The sequence below is a fragment of the Sus scrofa genome, chromosome 10, assembly GCF_054392235.1.
Source record: "Sus scrofa isolate SSC_HxYL_T2T_F1_AM1 chromosome 10, Sscrofa_HxYL_maternal_Yorkshire_Landrace_v2.0, whole genome shotgun sequence".
Classification (NCBI taxonomy): Eukaryota; Metazoa; Chordata; class Mammalia; order Artiodactyla; family Suidae; genus Sus; species Sus scrofa.
In genome coordinates, this window is record NC_139392.1 from 68,346,210 (window position 1) to 68,363,812 (window position 17,603).

Sequence of the window (17,603 nt, forward strand, 5' to 3'; positions counted from 1 at the left end):
CAGGTACATGGGGTGGGTATTAATTTTAATTCTGCCTGATTCTAAAGTTAATAACACAAAAAAAATAGCTTTAAGGTGCTTACAGCACATTCCCAAAAATAGCTGAGGTTATCCATCCCTGACTACAGAATTCTGATTTCTTAAAGTAGTCTTCCTCCAGTTCATCCACATTCCACTTTGATGTATGTTGGCCCATGAAGAAAGGCAGACTGATGTAGACAAAAGGAAAAATGTCTGGAGGTTGTAAAGAACACAATAAAAACATATTAATATTTTAAAAAGTAGACCTTGAAATGTACTTGAAAGTTGGAGATCATAATGACATAAATAAGTATTTATGACCTAAGAAAAACTGTCTCCTTTGGTACTTTGAAGTATTAAAAAAAAAAAAAATCACCCAGAATTAAATTACAAAGCCGACACACTTGTTTACACAGCTGGTCTCTTTTAAAATCGAGGAACTTTAAACCTACAATTCTAATAGGCTTACTGGTGACACCCCAATCCTTTGAAAAATAAATGAAATATCATAAATCATCTGACAGTTCTTAAGCTTAGGTTTTTATCATCACTCAGACACTTTAAAAATAAAAAGCTGTATGAAAGGAGGGGATCTTCCTTTGTGACCTATAAAGTTTAAGACAGAAAATAAATCATACTATTATATGTCATTTAGAACCCTAACTTCAATACTTAGGATTGAATTGGCATAATATTCTTGGACATTCCCTTGAGAATTCATATAAGTAGAGGAGCTTTCTTTACAAAACATTTCAGAACTCTGGTGCTTCCTGTGATAAATGAAGCAATAAGGCTTTGGAATTGCAATTGGGTACATGTAAGGACTTTATATAAGCACCCAGACTCTCATTGTGCTGGATAGTTAGCACTGTGAATTTATTATTTGACATCCAAAGGCATGTGTGAATACTTATAAAGAGTAAAGGACTGGGGTAAGCCCTTTTAATTTTAAGCTACAAATTTAGGACCACATCATAGCTACTGAGTTCAATATTTATTTTCTGCTGAGTTCATGTAATGAAAAATATTCACAAATTTTGCAGGAAATGTGGAAATGAAAAAAATCTATAAACAGCCTGAAAATGTTTAAGATTCAACAGAAGAGCAGTGGGATCTAAGTGTTAGCCACAGCATCCTGGGAATTTTGATTAAGTTTCAAGAAGATAAATTATGGGAGACACTGTCCATGAGCTGTCTGTAAGGTAAATTTAATGACTGACCAATGAGCAGTCCACATGACACGCCAACTCTTAAATGACTGTCTTCAGATGTCCCCTGGACTAGCATCTGGAGGCTGAAGTTAAAGCTGGGCCTATGTAAGACTGTCCTAATTTTAGATTTCAGTAGTTCTTCTAAGTCATTTTAGGGTATAGTCGCCAAAACCTTCGCCTCCAAAGAAGGGCTTAACCACTATCACTTTCCTATCAGGCTGTACAGGCATTTGATAAACATCTGCATAAATGACATTAGAAAGCCAACTTCTTACATCTTGCCTATTGTATTGTTGCTAATGAAGAATTCCTAAAGATTACTTAATTTTACATGAACATTATATCTTTCATGAAATGCTATTAAATATTGAATATATACCAAACAGCATTTTTACATATGCCTAAGTTATAAAGAAAAATAATAAAAAGAACACTTATCTTCCTACTACTAAGTTTAGAGAAAAGAACATTACTGTTAACTTTGAGGTCACCATTATGGCCTTTTCCATTCCAATTCCACTCCTCCTAGCCATGCTTCTCCTCAAATACCCTGAATTTTTCGTCTTGATTGCCGTTACAGTGTTACCGAATATATCCCTAATCAAATTACTGTTTAATTGTGCAAGATTTTGGATGGAATTACTTTGGCTGCAATTACACTGGTTGAAATCATATTAGAAGCATTCTTCTATGTGTATGAGGTGCATCCATGGAGGTATGTTTGAATAGGGCACAATTTATGTCCTCTCTTCTTGATGGCTGTCTGAGTTCTTCCTAGATTTCTGGAACACTGCCATACATGTTTCCTTCTTTTTCTTTTCTTTTCTTTTTTCTTTCTTTTTTTCTTCTTTTTTTCCTGTTTTTTTTTTCTGTTTTGAGGCATATGGAAGTTCCCAGGCTAGGGGTCGAATTGGAGCTGCAGCTGCTAGCCTACACCACAGCCAGTGATGCAGGATAAGAGCCTTGTCTGCGACCTACACCACAGCTCATGGCAACATCGGATCCCTGAACCACTGCGCAAGGCCAGGGATTGACCCCGCATCCTCATGGACACCAGTCAGAATTGTTTCCACTGCGCCATAAGAGGAACTCCATACGTGTTTCTTTATGTACATTTGGTTTCTATCCCTCGGAGTGGAACTGCTGGGTTGGTATATCCACAGGTTAGATACTGACACAGTTGTATATGGTTGATCTAATACGCACCACCAAGAGCGAGGCACAAAGGGTCAGGGGACCCCAGGGCTTTGCCGACACTTCTGCCAATCTGCTGGGTATGGAACAGTTTCTCCTTGAGATATTTTTTCAGAGCTCCTTTTTCTCTCTTTTGGAGTAAAATTTACACACAATGGCAGGCACAGATCTTAAGCATCCATGAATTTTTAAAAATGCACACATCTTGGAACCCAAAGCATAATCCTCACCTCAAAGAAAGTGCAGTCATTCCTTGCTCCATCCCCAGAGACAACAGCTCTTCTGATTCTTCTTCCTCATAGACAAAATCTGCTTGTTCTGCAACTTCATAAAAACAGAGAAAGAGGAGTTCCCATTGCGGTGCAGCGGAAACGAATCCGACTAGTATCCGACTAGACGATGCGGGTTTGATCCCAGGCCTTGCTCAGTGGGTTAAGGATCCGGCATTGCTGTGAGCTGTGGTGTAGGTCACAGATGTGGCTCTCAACCTATTTAATTTATTTAAATATTTTAATATTTGGTGCTATCAACCTATTTAATTCCAGCCACTCAGGTGGGTACCTAACTACCACCGCAACTTGCATTTCCCTTTTGACTGATCACATGCTTACTGGCCATTCAAATTATCTTCTGTTGTGGAATGTCAGTGTTATCAAGTGACTTTTCAAATCATTGTCCCCTATCCTTGCTTTTTTGTTTTTGATTGTCTATGTTTTTGTTACAGAGTTGTATAAATTCTTTATCTATGTAGTCTGTTGACAATTATAGGTTTTGTGAATATTTTTTCCCAGTCTGTGGCTTGCCTTTTTGTTCTCTTAACAGTGTCTTTTGATGAGCCTAAGTTTTTTTTTTTTTCTGATTAAGTTATAATTTTTTCCTCTAATGGTTATTGCTTTTTTTGAATTTAAATCTTTGCCTAACTCAGATCATGAAGATATTCTCTAATTTTTTTTTCTAAAAGCCTTATGGTTCCAGCTTTTAGTAATACATCTCAGATTAATTTTTGCATGTGGTACAAGACAGGAATTGAGATTTATTTTTTTCCATATGGGTATCCAGTTATTCCACAATCACTTACTGAAAAACTTTCCTTTTCCCGTGGGGCTGCTTTGGATCTCTGCTGAGATGAAATGACCATATAACTCTGCATCTATTTTGACTTCTCTATTCAGTTGCATCAATCTGCTTGTGAATCTTTATGGCAGCATCACATTGTCTTGCTTATTGCAGCTTTATGGTTATGTTATGAAGTCAAGTCCACCAGTTTTGATTTTGTTATTGTTTGGGACAATCTCAGTCTTTTACATTTCCACCTAACTTTTACAGCTTGTCAGTTTTACCAAAAAAAAAAAAAAAAAAGTTGTGGGATTATGCTAGGGATTATATTGAATCTATAGATCAATTTGGGGAAAACTGTCATCTAACCAAGTCTTCCAGTCCCTGAACATGTCATCTCTCATCATCTATTCAAGTCTTTTAAAATTTTTCTCAGTAATGTTTCATAGTTTCTAAAGCAGAATTTTTGGCATGTCTTCTGTTAAATTTATTCTTAGGGGTTGTACTTTTATTAAAAATGGGACATACAGAGTTCCCACTGTGGCTCAGTAGGTTAAGAACCCGACACAGTATCCGTGAGGATTCAGGTTCGATCCCTGGCCTCACTCAGTGGATTAAGGATCTGGCATTGTTGCAAACTGCAGCATAAGTTGCAGATGCGTCTTGGATCTGATGTTACCATGGCTGTGGCATAGGCCTACAGCTGCAGCTCTAATTCGACCCCTAGCCCAGGGACTTCCATATACTGCAGGTGTGGCCATAAATAGAAAAAAAAATGGGAAAAAAGACATATTGATAATAATCTCAACTTGAAAATATTCACTATTTACTAGTGCTGCTCCATCATACATTCTCTCCTTGGAAATATTAAATACATTGAGTTCTGAGAAATGTTGTTTAATAAGCAAACAAAAGAATAAACAGTATATTCTGCATAGTAAGCAAGATGAGAATTTCTAAAAATGGGACAAGAACACCACAACTTGGCAGTAAAATAAAGGAACGGATACAATCCAGAAGCGTGCATTCTGAACACAGGATCTGAAAATTTCCTTAATCTACTCACTTTAAGTATATTCTGGGATGGGGAAGAAGGGGTTAAAGAGATGACCGCTTCTGTCAAAGGCACACTGATCCTTTAAGCATGGGACTCGGTACCTTGTGGTTCCAAAGCCGACCTTTTTTTGACTTCTGGCCCACATAATCATAACCAAGGGTTTCTAGAAGAGTAAAGCAAGTAGTGTTTAGCTTTGACGTCTGAGCAGATATAACACAACCTCTCTGTCCTCTGCTAAAGACAGGCCTGTATCCAAAGGCTCGCAGGTTTCCCTCTTGGCCTTCTTTCTACTGCCCCGTGTTTGTTCACTCCTTCCACCTCACTGGTGTCCTCTTCCTCATGCTCTGCTTCCTCCTGGCATCACTGGTTTCATTTTCCAACTTCACTACCTGATTCTTCAGACGTCTGTATTTATCAGGATCTGAGAGTGAATAGACCAATTCTTCATGGCCAGCACACCCAGCCCTAAAAGATGCCACCCCTCCCTTCATCTTTGGCTGCTGGCTGCCTCTTGTTGGCTTCTCTGTGGTCTCCCTTTTGACAAGTCTTTTCCCCCTATGCTCTGCCTTAGCTTTCTTCCTGCATTCCTTTTTTTTTTTTTTTTTTTTTTTTTGGTCTTTTTGCCATTTCTTGGGCCACTCCCGCGGCACATGGGAGGTTCCCAGGCTAGGGGTCTAATCGGAGCTGTAGCCGCCAGCCTACACCAGAACCACAGCCACGCCAGATCCGAGTCGCGTCTGCGACCTACACCACAGCTCACGGCAACACCGGATCATTAACCCACTGAGCAAGGGCAGGGATTGAACTCCCAACCTCATGGTTCCTAGTCGGATTCATTAACCACTGCGCCACGACGGGCACTCCCCCTGTACTCTTCTTGATCAAACGTATCCTCTTCCTGAAGCCTCTCTTTTGCTTTATCAAGGTTGATACTATCACAATCCTCTTCGTGAGAATCCTTCAAAATGCAAACTAGAACATCTGGAATGGATCTGCAGTGGGGTCCTACAGTAGAGCGCAGGGCACTATGTCCAATCTCTTGGGTTAGAACATGATGGAAGAGAGCATGAAAAAAAAAAGGTATGTGTGTCTGTGTGACTGGGTCAGTTTGTTGCACAGCAAAGAAACACTATAAATAAACCATATTTTAATAAAAAAAATTTTAAAAGGAATCCTTCAAAATGGATTTCTACACTGGTGGCTACTGGTGAACCATCATCAGTAAATGACATTTTCTTATTCACTTAAAATGTGTCATTTTTTTTCTTGTTTCTGGGATTTTGTTGATTTTCTGTGCCTCTTGAGTAATAAGAGCAGACTGAGTGGAAGGCCCTTTTGGTTTCCCACTTTCTCTTCCATTTCTTCCATCTGCCTCTCTTCCTTTTCCTCCTTTTCATCATTCCACCGGTGGCCAGCTTGTACTCTTCCTGTTCTGCAGCTGGTCTCTTTCTACTGTACTTAAGGATGGATATTTTCTTGTTGGAATAAACTCTGAATTCTTTCACTTAGTTACTGGTGAGGCATAGTGCCTTAGACCTACTAACCATTCTTTGGTCAGTTGTTACTACATTTTCTTAAGAAATCTCATCCAAGCAAGACAAAGAAACATAGCATATTTGGGCAAATGTAACTTGTTCAAATCAGACAGTCCTTCGTCCTTCATTAGACATACTAAAATATGTAGGAAACAAAACGCCTTTGACCTCTTTCTTTTCATTGCTGATCTTGGACTAAAGATGACTCAGGTTGTTTTTTCTTCTAGATGTCCATACATTTTTCTGGATTGATTTTTATTTCCTTCATAGGCACTTTCTCTCTACTCAAGAAGATGTTGTAGTCATAATAACCTTTTTTTTTTCCTTCTGAGGGAAGCAAAATTAATAAAGCTTCATCATCTACTTGGCAGGTCTATATGCTCTATGAGTATGAACTGGCATCCTCTGGGCAATCGAACTGAAGAACTCAATTCATGGCCCGAATATCCAACACCCTGGCTGCAGAATCAGCAGCAAAGAGCACTGTTGGCTCTCCTGCAGATGAACTTATTACAGACTTCCATTTCTCTCAACTACTGCTGTCAACCACAGGAGTCAAGAATAGAAATATTGGAGATCCCATCCTGGCTCATCAGTTAATGAACCTGATTGATATCCATGAGGACCCGGGTCTGATCCCTGGCCTTGCTCAGTAGGTTAAGGATCCAGTGTTGCCGTAAGCTGAGGTGTAGGTCACAGATGTGGCTCAGGTCTCCCATTGCTGTAGCTGTGGTCTAGGCCAGCAACTACAGCTCCAATTAGACCCCTAGCCTGGGAACCTCCATATGCTGGAGGGGAGGTCCTAAAAAAGATCCCCCCCAGCAAAAAAAAGAATAGAAATAGCAGAGTAGGAGTTCTCGCTATAGCAAAACGGGATCAGCAGCATCTTGGGAGCACTAGGGCACAGGTTTGATCCCTGGCCCAGCACAGTGGGTTAAGGATCTGATGTTGCTGCAGCTTCAGCTTAGGTTGCAACTGTGGTTTGGATCTGATCCCTGGCCCGGGAACTCCATATACTATGGGATGGCCAAAAAAAGAAAACAAAGAAAAAAGAAGTATCAGAGTATAGCTGTACAAAATTTGGTTTAGAGACCAAACTTCTCTCAACTGGAAAAATAGATACTTTTCTTCAGATGACGTCTCAAAAAGGAATACAGGCACAAATGAACCTATCTACAAAACAGGAACACTCACAGACACAGAGAACAGACTTGTGGTTCCCAGTGGGGAGGGGGATGGATGGAGAAGGGAATTTGGGGTTAGTAGATGCAACTATTCCATTTAGAATGGATAAGCAATGAGGTCCTACTGTACAGCACAGGGAACTATATCCAGTCTCTTGGGACAGAACATGATGGAAGATAATGAGAAAAAGGATGTATGACTGGATCATTTTGTTGTACAGCTGAAATTGGCACAACACTATAAATCAACTATAATTTAAAAAAAATGAACATAGGAAACATTTTTCACTTCAGCTCACAATCTATGTAGTTTTGTTCCAAATTGCAGGAGAATTATGTTTTACTTTTCCAGCTCAAACATCCAGAGATTTTTCAAATGCATCATATAAGGTACAAGGTCTTTTACATATTTGCTTTGTTTCATCTAGAAAAAAGCAATGTCAATTTTTTTTTTTAATGGCCACACCCACACCACATGGATGTTCCCAGGCCAGGGACTGAATCCGAACTGCAGCTGCAACCTATGGCTCAGCTGCGGCAAACCTAGATCCTTTAACCCACTGTGCTAGGCCGGGGATTGAACCCATGCCTCTGCAGCAACCCAAGCCACTGCAGTTAGATTCTTAACCCACTGTGCCTCATTAGGAACTCCCAAAGTTCATGTTTTTTACAAGAATTTTTTCTGAAAATAGCATTCATAGTGTCAGCAAAGTCCATGCCTAGGATTCTACTTCATCGTGAAGCAACCTTTGGAGACTGTATCCTAAACACTTACTGCGTCATCCTCATGTGTAAGACCAAACCTGTGTACAAACAAGTATATTTAAGTGGTTGATCTTCTCAAATGTTTTGTCTTACATCCTTTCCATCAATGATGAGATTGCTGAAAAGCCCCGATTTTTTTCCCTAATTCTCAGAAAACCAAAGGCCTGAAATATAGCTAAGTTCTCTCACAGGCAGTTTTATCAGGCCCCAGAGTCCTCCTAGCAAAGTCTATGACAAATGATAAGAAGCTTCCAGTGCCAGGACAAGGAAAATCAAAGTCTTGCCAGATCCTATTTTGGCAGTTCCAACTACATCTCTACCCTGAAAAGCCAGGTTTTTTCGTTGTTGTTGTTTTTTGTTTTTTTTTTTTTTTTTTTAAATATGTTCTCTATCATTGCCTCAATAAAGACCAAAAGGAATAAGTTTTGAAAATTTTTAAAGTTCAAAACTATTTGCCTATGGACTTATACTTGAAGGATTGTTTAAGCAGAAAAAAAAAAATACTCTGGTTTCTCTTCATATCGTATAAATCTTTCGCCTTTTAAACAAAAAAAAAATCTCTAAGTTATCTAGTCTTTTCTTCAAAATCATTTAGGTATATTCCACTTTCTTGCACTGAATGAAATCTGAGGCCAACATAATCCCCCCCGCCCTGGGCCTTATAAAAATCCTTGACCCATCTGCCTGGTTCCTCAAAGAACCTTTCTTTCCCTCTGAGGCCCAGCAACTGTGCGAGGTAGAGACATAGAGTGTGCCCTCAGAGTATGTAGATCACAGCTGTCTTTATTTCAGAGAAGCTTCATCTCCAAATATTAGTCTTCTTTCACTAGTTCGGGTGTCTTGCTGTAGCTACAGTTATATGTGTGATGGACCTGCTCTGTCTGTTCTGTATCAGCAGCCTACAAACTGAGGTACCTTTGGAGCTATAAGAAGACCAAGAGGTATGTGAGCACAGATCCTTTTAAAGCAATCAAATTCCAGATCCTCAACTTCCATCCTCCCTATTGCTGATCTTTCCCAGAACAGAGCTGAAGCTAAGGTACCATGCCAGGCTCTTTCTCATTCCCTCCTTCACAAACACTTTTTTCCCACTTGACAAAAGAAATGCATACCACTTACTAATCCCGTCTAGTGCCTTGCCCTGGAATATAAAAACCCTCCAGGAAGCCAAACTTGCAAATCCTCCTTTAATCAAAGCACTACAATAAGGACTTGTTCTCTCCCCATCATACACATAACATACATACTTTCTTAAGAAACGGAGTATGTAGGCCCGTGTTCGTATATTACAAATTTGGATGGACAGGAGAATGAAGCAGTAGCGAGGGTGTTTTTCCTTAAGGGCCTTATCTTTCAATACCCTTATTATTGTGAAAGATACACGTCAACTCTGGGAGACTTTAGTGAGGGCAAAGCAAAGGAATCTTGAAGGCAGCAGTACCACTGTATCCAGGCAACACGTGGTAAGGCTCTGTGCCGTATCTATGTCTCTGTATGAGAATCAGAATTCAGCTGTATGATGGTTGTCATGGAGATATACATTAACATATTTATTTAAGCTGGAAAATCAAGTTGGACTTTTATTGACGGAAGGAAGTCTGACTTGGAAGATAGGTTTAAAATTGACGACTAAGCTTCGTCAATTAAATGGCAACCATTTTCCCATTACAGTTGCAAGTTTTTATAAAAATATAGTTCAGACATACGTTAAGACAAAAACTTATTCTAAAAACTCATTGTATGTGGGTAAATATATATTAAAATCAGTAATGTTTCTAAATACTTTCTATATATATTTAAACAAGGCATCTCTAAGTAAGACTTGATAAATCTTAGTGAAGCCTTTTTTATAAACTTCCCCAAACTGAAACAGTGATGACAAATCCCCTTCAAAGGAAAATCCCCTTCAAAGTCAGATGGTTTCTAATTCTTTGCTTTCCACTAATAATTGAGTTGTCAATAAACCAATCATTAAGATAACTTACAGATCACTTTCTGATTAGGGGCAGCGACTTGGAAGGATGAGAAAAGTTAGTAAATGATGCAGTTCTGGCATGTTGTAAAGACCGATATTTTAAAACCAAAGGTGTTACCTCATCTTTTAAATGTATATTTGACTTGGCTGACTTCTCTCATTTCTAATCTCTGTGACCTCACTCTTTTTCTGCATCATCCTTCTTCTCTTGCACTCCTTCCAATTTTGTTTTCATTCCTTTTTTTTCCCTTCAACTGTTTTTCCTGAGTTCTGCTTCTAATTTTATAATGCAATTATACTTATTAATTTATAATGTAATGTAACCATTTCCCATTTTGTGTGTGATGTGCCACAGGAACCCAATATTATCCTCTGTCATATGAGCAAGCTCTTGCCCCAACTTGATACTACTTGACACAATGAAAAATCTACCCACCCTTGTTCTTACTGATCTACAACACCAGGTTCCATAAATAGGTGGATCTGTTTCTGAATTCTCTATTCTTTCCATTGGGCAATTTGTATATCTTTATACCATATACTAGCTTTTACTATAATTTTATATTAAGTCATAACATAAGGCAAAAAAGACACTTTGCTCTTCCCTTTGTAATTTTTGGACCACTCCTCTTCCATATTAAGTATCACCCAAATAACAACAATAGGGATTACTAATACCACTACTATTAGTCATACCACTATTACTAGCAGTAATGTTAACCCCCGCCCCAAATCTGTTAGGAATTTGATCCTAAGTGCATTGAGGATATTAACATCTTTGTAACACTGTTTTCCAATCCACTAATACAGCGTTTCTCTCCATTTAACTGGATCAAAGTCAAATGTCTTTTAATAAATGTTTATATCTTTCTCAATAAAGGCTGCAGACATTGTCAGATTTGTTCAAATGCTATTTATGTGGCTCGACTGTACGTTATATATCTTTATAACGGCATTTTCTACAGTGACTTCCGCTGGGGAGAAACCTGGCAGACACCAAGTGATCTAGATCAACATCACCAGCAACGTCACATTGATAGAGGTTGTGATATAATTGTGAGAAAACATCAGACGAACCCAAACTGAGGTCCGTCCTGCAAAATATCTGACCACTACTCTTCGGAAGTGTCAGGTCCCTAAAAGAAAAGACCAAGACGTTGCTGCAAACTGGAGTAGACGAAAGTGCTAATGGCTGCTGGGGTTTGACCCTGAAACAGAAAAAGGACACGAGGAGGGAAAGCTGGGAAAATCTGAATGAGGGCATAGCTCAGTTCACAGTATTGTACCAATGATAATTTCTTAGTTTGGGAAGATGTACTCTGGCTATATAGGATGTTCATTATTTTAAAATTAAAAAAAAAAATTTTTGGCCACGCCCACAGCATGAGGAAGTGTGGGGCCAGGGAATGAACCTGCACCACAGCCACAATTGAAGCCACAGCAGTCACAAGGCCAGATCTTTAACCTGCTGAGCCACCAGGGAACTAACTCCAAAATAAAAACAACATTTTTTAAATTACATATTCTGTTTTGTTTTTCATGTTGTTGTTGCTGGTCCACAGAAATGCAATTGGCTTTTCCGTACTAATTTTGTATCCAAAAACCTTGCTGAACTCTAGTTAGTGCTAAGAATTTAGCTGCAGAGTTCTGGAAATTTTCTACATAGACAACGATATCATTTGCCAATAATTACATTTTTCTTCCTTTCCATTCCTACGTCTTTTTTGTTTCCCCTTAGGTCCCTCCCCCGCCTTTTTACTCTACTGGCTGGGATCTCTGGCCACTGAAAAGAAAGAGTCATCTTATGGTTCTTTCCCCTTTTTTACTGTGACATAGAAGTTCCTGGTCTAGGGGTCAAATCAGAGCTGCAGCTGCTGGCCTACACCACAGCCACGGCAACACACCACATCTGAGCTGCATCTGTGACCTACCTCACAGCTTGTGGCAACGCTGGATCTTTAATCCACTGAGCGAGGCCTGGGATCGAACCTCCATCCTCACAGACCTATGTCAGGTTCCTAACCCACTGAGCCACAATGGGAACTCCATACTATGGTTTTTGTAGTCTTCTTATTATAGCATAGACCTTTCCCTAACTAACATAAAAAGTGGCATCTTTACGTGGGGTGCAGAACAAACAAAAAATCTAAAGTAGAGGAAAACTGCTTCGTGACCAGGCAGCAGGAAATGGAAAAGCTGAGTAAAAGGTACAAAGCCAGTCATATCACACAGTCACAAAATTTTGTATACCACTTGTGAAAAGGAATTCATGGTGACAGAACTCAAAAAGTGGTTGTCTCCGAGGGAGCAAATCTGGGAATGAGCTGGCAAGGGGCATCCATCTGGGATAAGGGAGATGTTCCGTATCTTCTTCTGGGTGGAGGTTTACTTGGGTGTATACAATCATCAAGACTCATTGAACTGATGTTTAAGAGCTGTGTGTTTACTGTAGGTAAAATATACCTCAATTTCTGAAAATGCTTGAAATATATTCCAAAGCAAAACAAATATCTAAGCCTATAGCTACTGGGAAAAAGAGATGGAAACAGAGTATTAGAAGAACAATATTACTTGCTGCATTTATTGAGAATTTACAAGAAAGAAATCTGTACAGGCCAGAATTGACAGGTGTGAGAGCAGAAATGAAAGGGAGTAGAGGATCCAGAAATCTGGAGGCTCCCAAGGTTAGAAAACCTGACTGCTTCTGGATTTTACCCAGTGAGAGAGAAGAATGAAAAAGGCTTTGAGGGAGCTCCCGTTGTGGCTCAGTGGGTTAAGAGCCCAACGTTGTCTCTCTGAGGATTTGGGTTTGATCTTTGGACTCATTCACTGGGTTAAGGATCCGGGGTTGCTGCAAGCTGCGCCACAGTCACACATGTGGTTCGGATCTGGTGTTGCTGTGACTGTGGTGTAGGCTGGCAGCTGCAGCTCCAGTTTGACCCCTAGCCTAGGAACTTCCATCTGCTGCAGGTGTGACCATAAAAAAGGGAAAAGAAAGAAAGAAAGAGAGAGAGAGAGAGAGAGAAAGGGAGAGAGAGAGAGAAAGAAAGGGAGAGAGACAGAGAAAGAAAGAAAGAGAAAGGAAGGAAGGAAGGAGGGAAGGAAGGAAGGAAGGAAGGAAGGAAGGAAGGAAGGAAGGAAAAAGCTTTGAGCAAAAATGGCCTGTTAGGTTGTTTCAGGTGAACAGAGGTTGCTCCAGGTGAGGTTAACCCTGTGAACTTCCAGTGAGGCCCATCTCAAAGGGCCATAGCAAGGCCCTCAGGAAGCTGAGAGAGAGGGGAGCAGGAGAAGGGGAGCAAAGAAATAAGTTAGGCTTGGGACTTTTTGTGCTTTTTTGGTGTGCCTTTTGGCTGGAGTGACCATGCACAATGTGTTGTTGTCCAACCCTGGATAGTTACGAGAGTGAAAAAGGGCACTGTTATCTAACCCGCCTAAGAGATATAAACTAAGACTGTCCCTGCCAGACTGGGACATGGAATCCCTCTATTACTATCACATCCCACTACAGGAATGTAGATCAGAAGCCAGCTGAGTTTCTAGGGAATAACCTTGCCAAAAACCCCACAACTCTTGTCTCTAAGCCTTGGCTGACACCTCTAAGCTCGAGCTGCCAGAAGTGCATGATTAGAAAGTAGGAAACAAAAGCTACATAGACTCCAAGGAGGGCAGATTCCCCAGCTTCCACATAAGCCATGAACATGACCTTGGAGGAAGACAGGTGATGAAGAAGCTTCCAGAAGACAGATTCCGGTCCTAGAGAATGATGAACAGTGGGGTTCCTTCTAGAGAGCAGGGCCAGAGTCTAATCCAGGGACACCTCCTGCACTGGGCAAGAGTTCTTCCAAGTGCTTCTTGCCATTCCATTTGTTTCGTCACCATCAGTATTCCTAATTCCAAATGTCCCCTCAGCTTTAGAAAATTAAACTTGTAATGTGCTACCTGGGCCTAATGCAATAAATTACGGACAGCGCACGTAATGCGATGGTGGTGGGAATGAACCCGAAGAGTCTTTGACAAAGATCACGGGGCCATGATTTTCATCCAACCTTCGCTATTAACGGCGTGACCCTGCATAAATTGTGATTTCTCGGACTTCAGTTCCTTCATTTGTAAGATGGATAAGAGGATGCCTTCCAGTTTTCGAAGTCTAATTTCAAATTTTTGTCCTCACTGAGCCAAAAGAACTCCAAAAATCCTCTCCAAAATAGTCATTACTTGGAGAACTCATAAGAGACTAGCTGGTTTGGTTCTTACAGCAAAAGCAACTCAGCACAATTCTAAAAAGTTATATTGGCAAGAAAAGTCCTGGCACGTTTTCATTTCTTGATTTTTCCATATTATTTTGCTCTCACTTTAGTATATTAAGGAATAAAATATCACCATTTTTAAGAAGGAAAAGACACTTGCCTTCCATTTCATTAGGCTTCAGAAACTGATCCAAAAAGAGGGGGAACTGCATGGACTTAAAAATTTCAATTCTTTTGTAATATTTACAAACTAAAATTTAGAATGCTTTAAAAACCAAAACAATTTGGAGAAGATTTTTAATCTAGAAAATACCACAGTAACATATTTTATTAGTTATATAGTCAACAATATTCAAACTGACTCCTAAAAGTATTATTTTTTCAAATAATTAAAATTTGAAAAATATGTCTGCTAAATTTCAATTTTTGATACCTCTAATTTTTGGAAGAAAACAGCACTCAGGACTCTTCTTCACTGACAAAAGGTAAGACACAAACTAATATTCTACATTGATATTTTGTTGCTCATATTTAATATAGTTTTGTATATGCAAAAAAAAAAAAATAAGAGCTAAACATTTTAAGAGAGTAAGACCCAAACTTTGTTACTTCAAATCACTATAAGTTGGGACAAAGAAAAAATGGCAAACATTTTACAGGTTCTGTTATCACATATCCTATTATCAGCGAGTTTCTAAATCAGTCACATTAATGATTATCACTGATTATAAAACTATGACCACGTGCTGGGCTACCAGATAAAACAAGAATATCAACTCCACAGTACCTTGAGAAAAGATCACTCAATTATTTGTTGAATGAATTAGTAAACAAAAAAATAAGAAACCGAAATAAGCATGATAAAACAACCTAAATCTCTGAAACACAATTTTGCAAGTGTATCCCAGATTATACAAAAATTTAATTAAGCTTAAATAATGTAAAATTCACATAACTTATAAGTGGAATACATGAAATGTGCTAAGGAAACTAGAGATATTTGACAGTAACTCTCAGGTAAAAGAAGAAATGCTTTTTTAAATGCTAAAAATTATGCCTTAAAAGAATAATTCACAAATGTATGTTTCCATATCAGTGTTGATGTTGAGAATTCCCTTGTTTTGTTCTTACTGAAAACACTTTGTATTTGACAATTTCTCTCCTCTGGAAAATGTATCATTTATCTCTTCTTTCTGTTCTAGGAAAGTGTCTTGTATTATTTCTTTGATAATTCTCTCCCATTTCCTCCTGTATTAGTGAGGGCTTTCTGGATTTTTTCTCTAACGATTTCTTCCTCAAATTTATTTTTCAATCCTTTTAAGGAATTGATTTCAGCCACTACATTTACAATTTTTATGAGTTGCTTCTTCTTTGATTTTCCTTTCCTTTAATTCTTTTTTTTTTTTTGTCTTTTTGCTATTTCTTGGGCCGCTCCCACGGCATATGGAGGTTCCCAGGCTAGGGGTTGAATCGGAGCTGTAGCCACCAGCCTATGCCTGAGCCACAGCAACGCAGGATCCGAGCCGCATCTGTGACCTACACCTCAGCTCACGGCAACGCCAGATCGTTAACCCACTGAGCAAGGGCAGGGATCGAACCCACAACCTCATGGTTCCTAGTCGGATTCGTTAACCACTGCACCATGATGGGAACTCCTAATTCTTTTTTAAAAAAAGATTATTTTCTATGCAAAATCATCTCAGATTTTCAAAGATGATAATTAATGTTTATCTCCCTACTGCTGTCTCTAGAGTTTTGTCTCATTAGAGATCTTTCTTTCTGTTTACTTCATCTCTGCTTTCATATTGGAGGCATTCCCAAATATCTGTTGATCCTTGGCTGACTCTTCCTGTTTAAGTGTAAATTATTATTAAAACAAGTTGGCAGCTCTGTCCATGGGTTGAAGTTGTTGAAGGGAAGCTTCTGTGAAGAAGAACTGGGGAGTAAGTCGGCCTTCCCTGTGGGGGAACCCCTACAGGGGCTTTCTCTAGAGAACCCTACAGCACACCACTTGGGACTTAGAAGTTTGGGTCCTGGCGCTCCAAGAGCAGGGCAGGAGGTTCCTTAACCCCACTGTCCACTGTTCCTGTGTCCCTGAGCCTGCATTCTCTGAAACATCAACACCTCCAGAGAATAAACCTCTCACCATCTGAGCTGTGGGGAAGGAGGTTATTTGGCCAGTGTGAGCCAAGGACCTGAGAGTCCAACCGGTCCTTTTATTAAAGACTTTCTAACCTTGTTCTTTACCTCCTCCTCCAGCTGGACCTGGTACCTCTAATAACAGGACCTCCTGGTTCTACAAGGCAAAACTGCTTCCTGGAATGTATTCTGCTCTGCAGGGGCTTCAATTTGCCCCTTCCTCTGCTAAGTCGCAATATCATACACTTTCCAGGTTCCTATCTGTGGGTTAGAGTTACTGATGTCCCCTACTTTTCATCAAAGAGAGAGCTGGAATTTTTTTCATTTTGTTCTTTGTTTTGGGTGGACGTTAAATAGGAGAAGGCAGGAAATCTTCTATTTGCCATCTTACGATCGGAACTTCGAGTATCCACATTATTTCACGTACCAGTTGTAATGGTTTGAAGCTGCTATGTTTGGGTCTGCTGAACACACACTACCATCTCCCTTTTTTATTTATTTATTTTTTTATTTTTAAAAGTTGTTTTTGTTTTGTTTTTTGCTTTTTAGAGCCTCACCCGAGGCATATGGAAGTTCCCAGGCTAGGGGTTAAATCGGAGCTATAGCTGCTGGCCTACACCACAGCCACAGCAATACAGGATCCGAGCTGAGTCTGTGACCTACACCCAACTCAGGGCAATGCTGGATCCTTAACCCACTGAGGGAGGCCAGGGATTGAACCTGTATCCTCATGGATACTAGTCAGGTTCCTTACTGCTAAGCCACAAAGGGAACTTCTTCCCTTTTATAAACTCTTTTGGAGAAAGCCTCTCTTACCCCAAGACCCCAGGGGGAGCTTGCAGTCACTGAGCCAAATCCCTCCACTGCAGCACTGGGAAAACATGCCCTCAGCTGGGCCACAGTGACTCTTCATCACACATGGGATCAAAGAAAGTCAATCTGCATCTTCTCCAGGGCAGAGAGCAAGATGTTTGATCCAACACGTTCTCTTTGTGTTGGGACTGATGAACTGGGAAGATGACATTCTCAAGCTGCTCCTGGTCATCTTACCGACCGGATGCTGTCCAGAGGATGACAAATAAAGAAGCCAGCAGAGTCCAGATGAGATCATCTGAGTTCCTGGCTGCAACCATGCCTGACGCCAGATGCACCTCTGGAAACCATAGTTATATAAACAATTAAGTCCCTTTTATTTTTGTAAGCTGGCTTGAGCTGGCTT

The 17,603-nt window shown here is 39.9% G+C and overlaps 1 protein-coding gene across 46 annotated transcripts in view; it reads right to left on the reverse strand.

Moving 5' to 3' along the window:
• ZNF438 (zinc finger protein 438) overlaps positions 1-17,603 on the reverse strand; it is a 198,718-nt gene that overhangs the window by 73,424 nt on the left and 107,691 nt on the right. Inside the window, exons 5-6 of one of the 46 annotated variants that reach the window (XR_002336133.2) lie at positions 2,657-2,750; positions 84-234 (exon numbers count right to left, since the gene is read on the reverse strand). The exons of the other annotated variants lie outside the window; for them this stretch is intronic. The gene's annotated coding sequence lies outside the window, so the exon portion shown is untranslated. Of the gene's footprint in view, positions 1-83; positions 235-2,656; positions 2,751-17,603 lie in introns of those variants that run through there. 46 annotated transcript variants of the gene reach the window in all.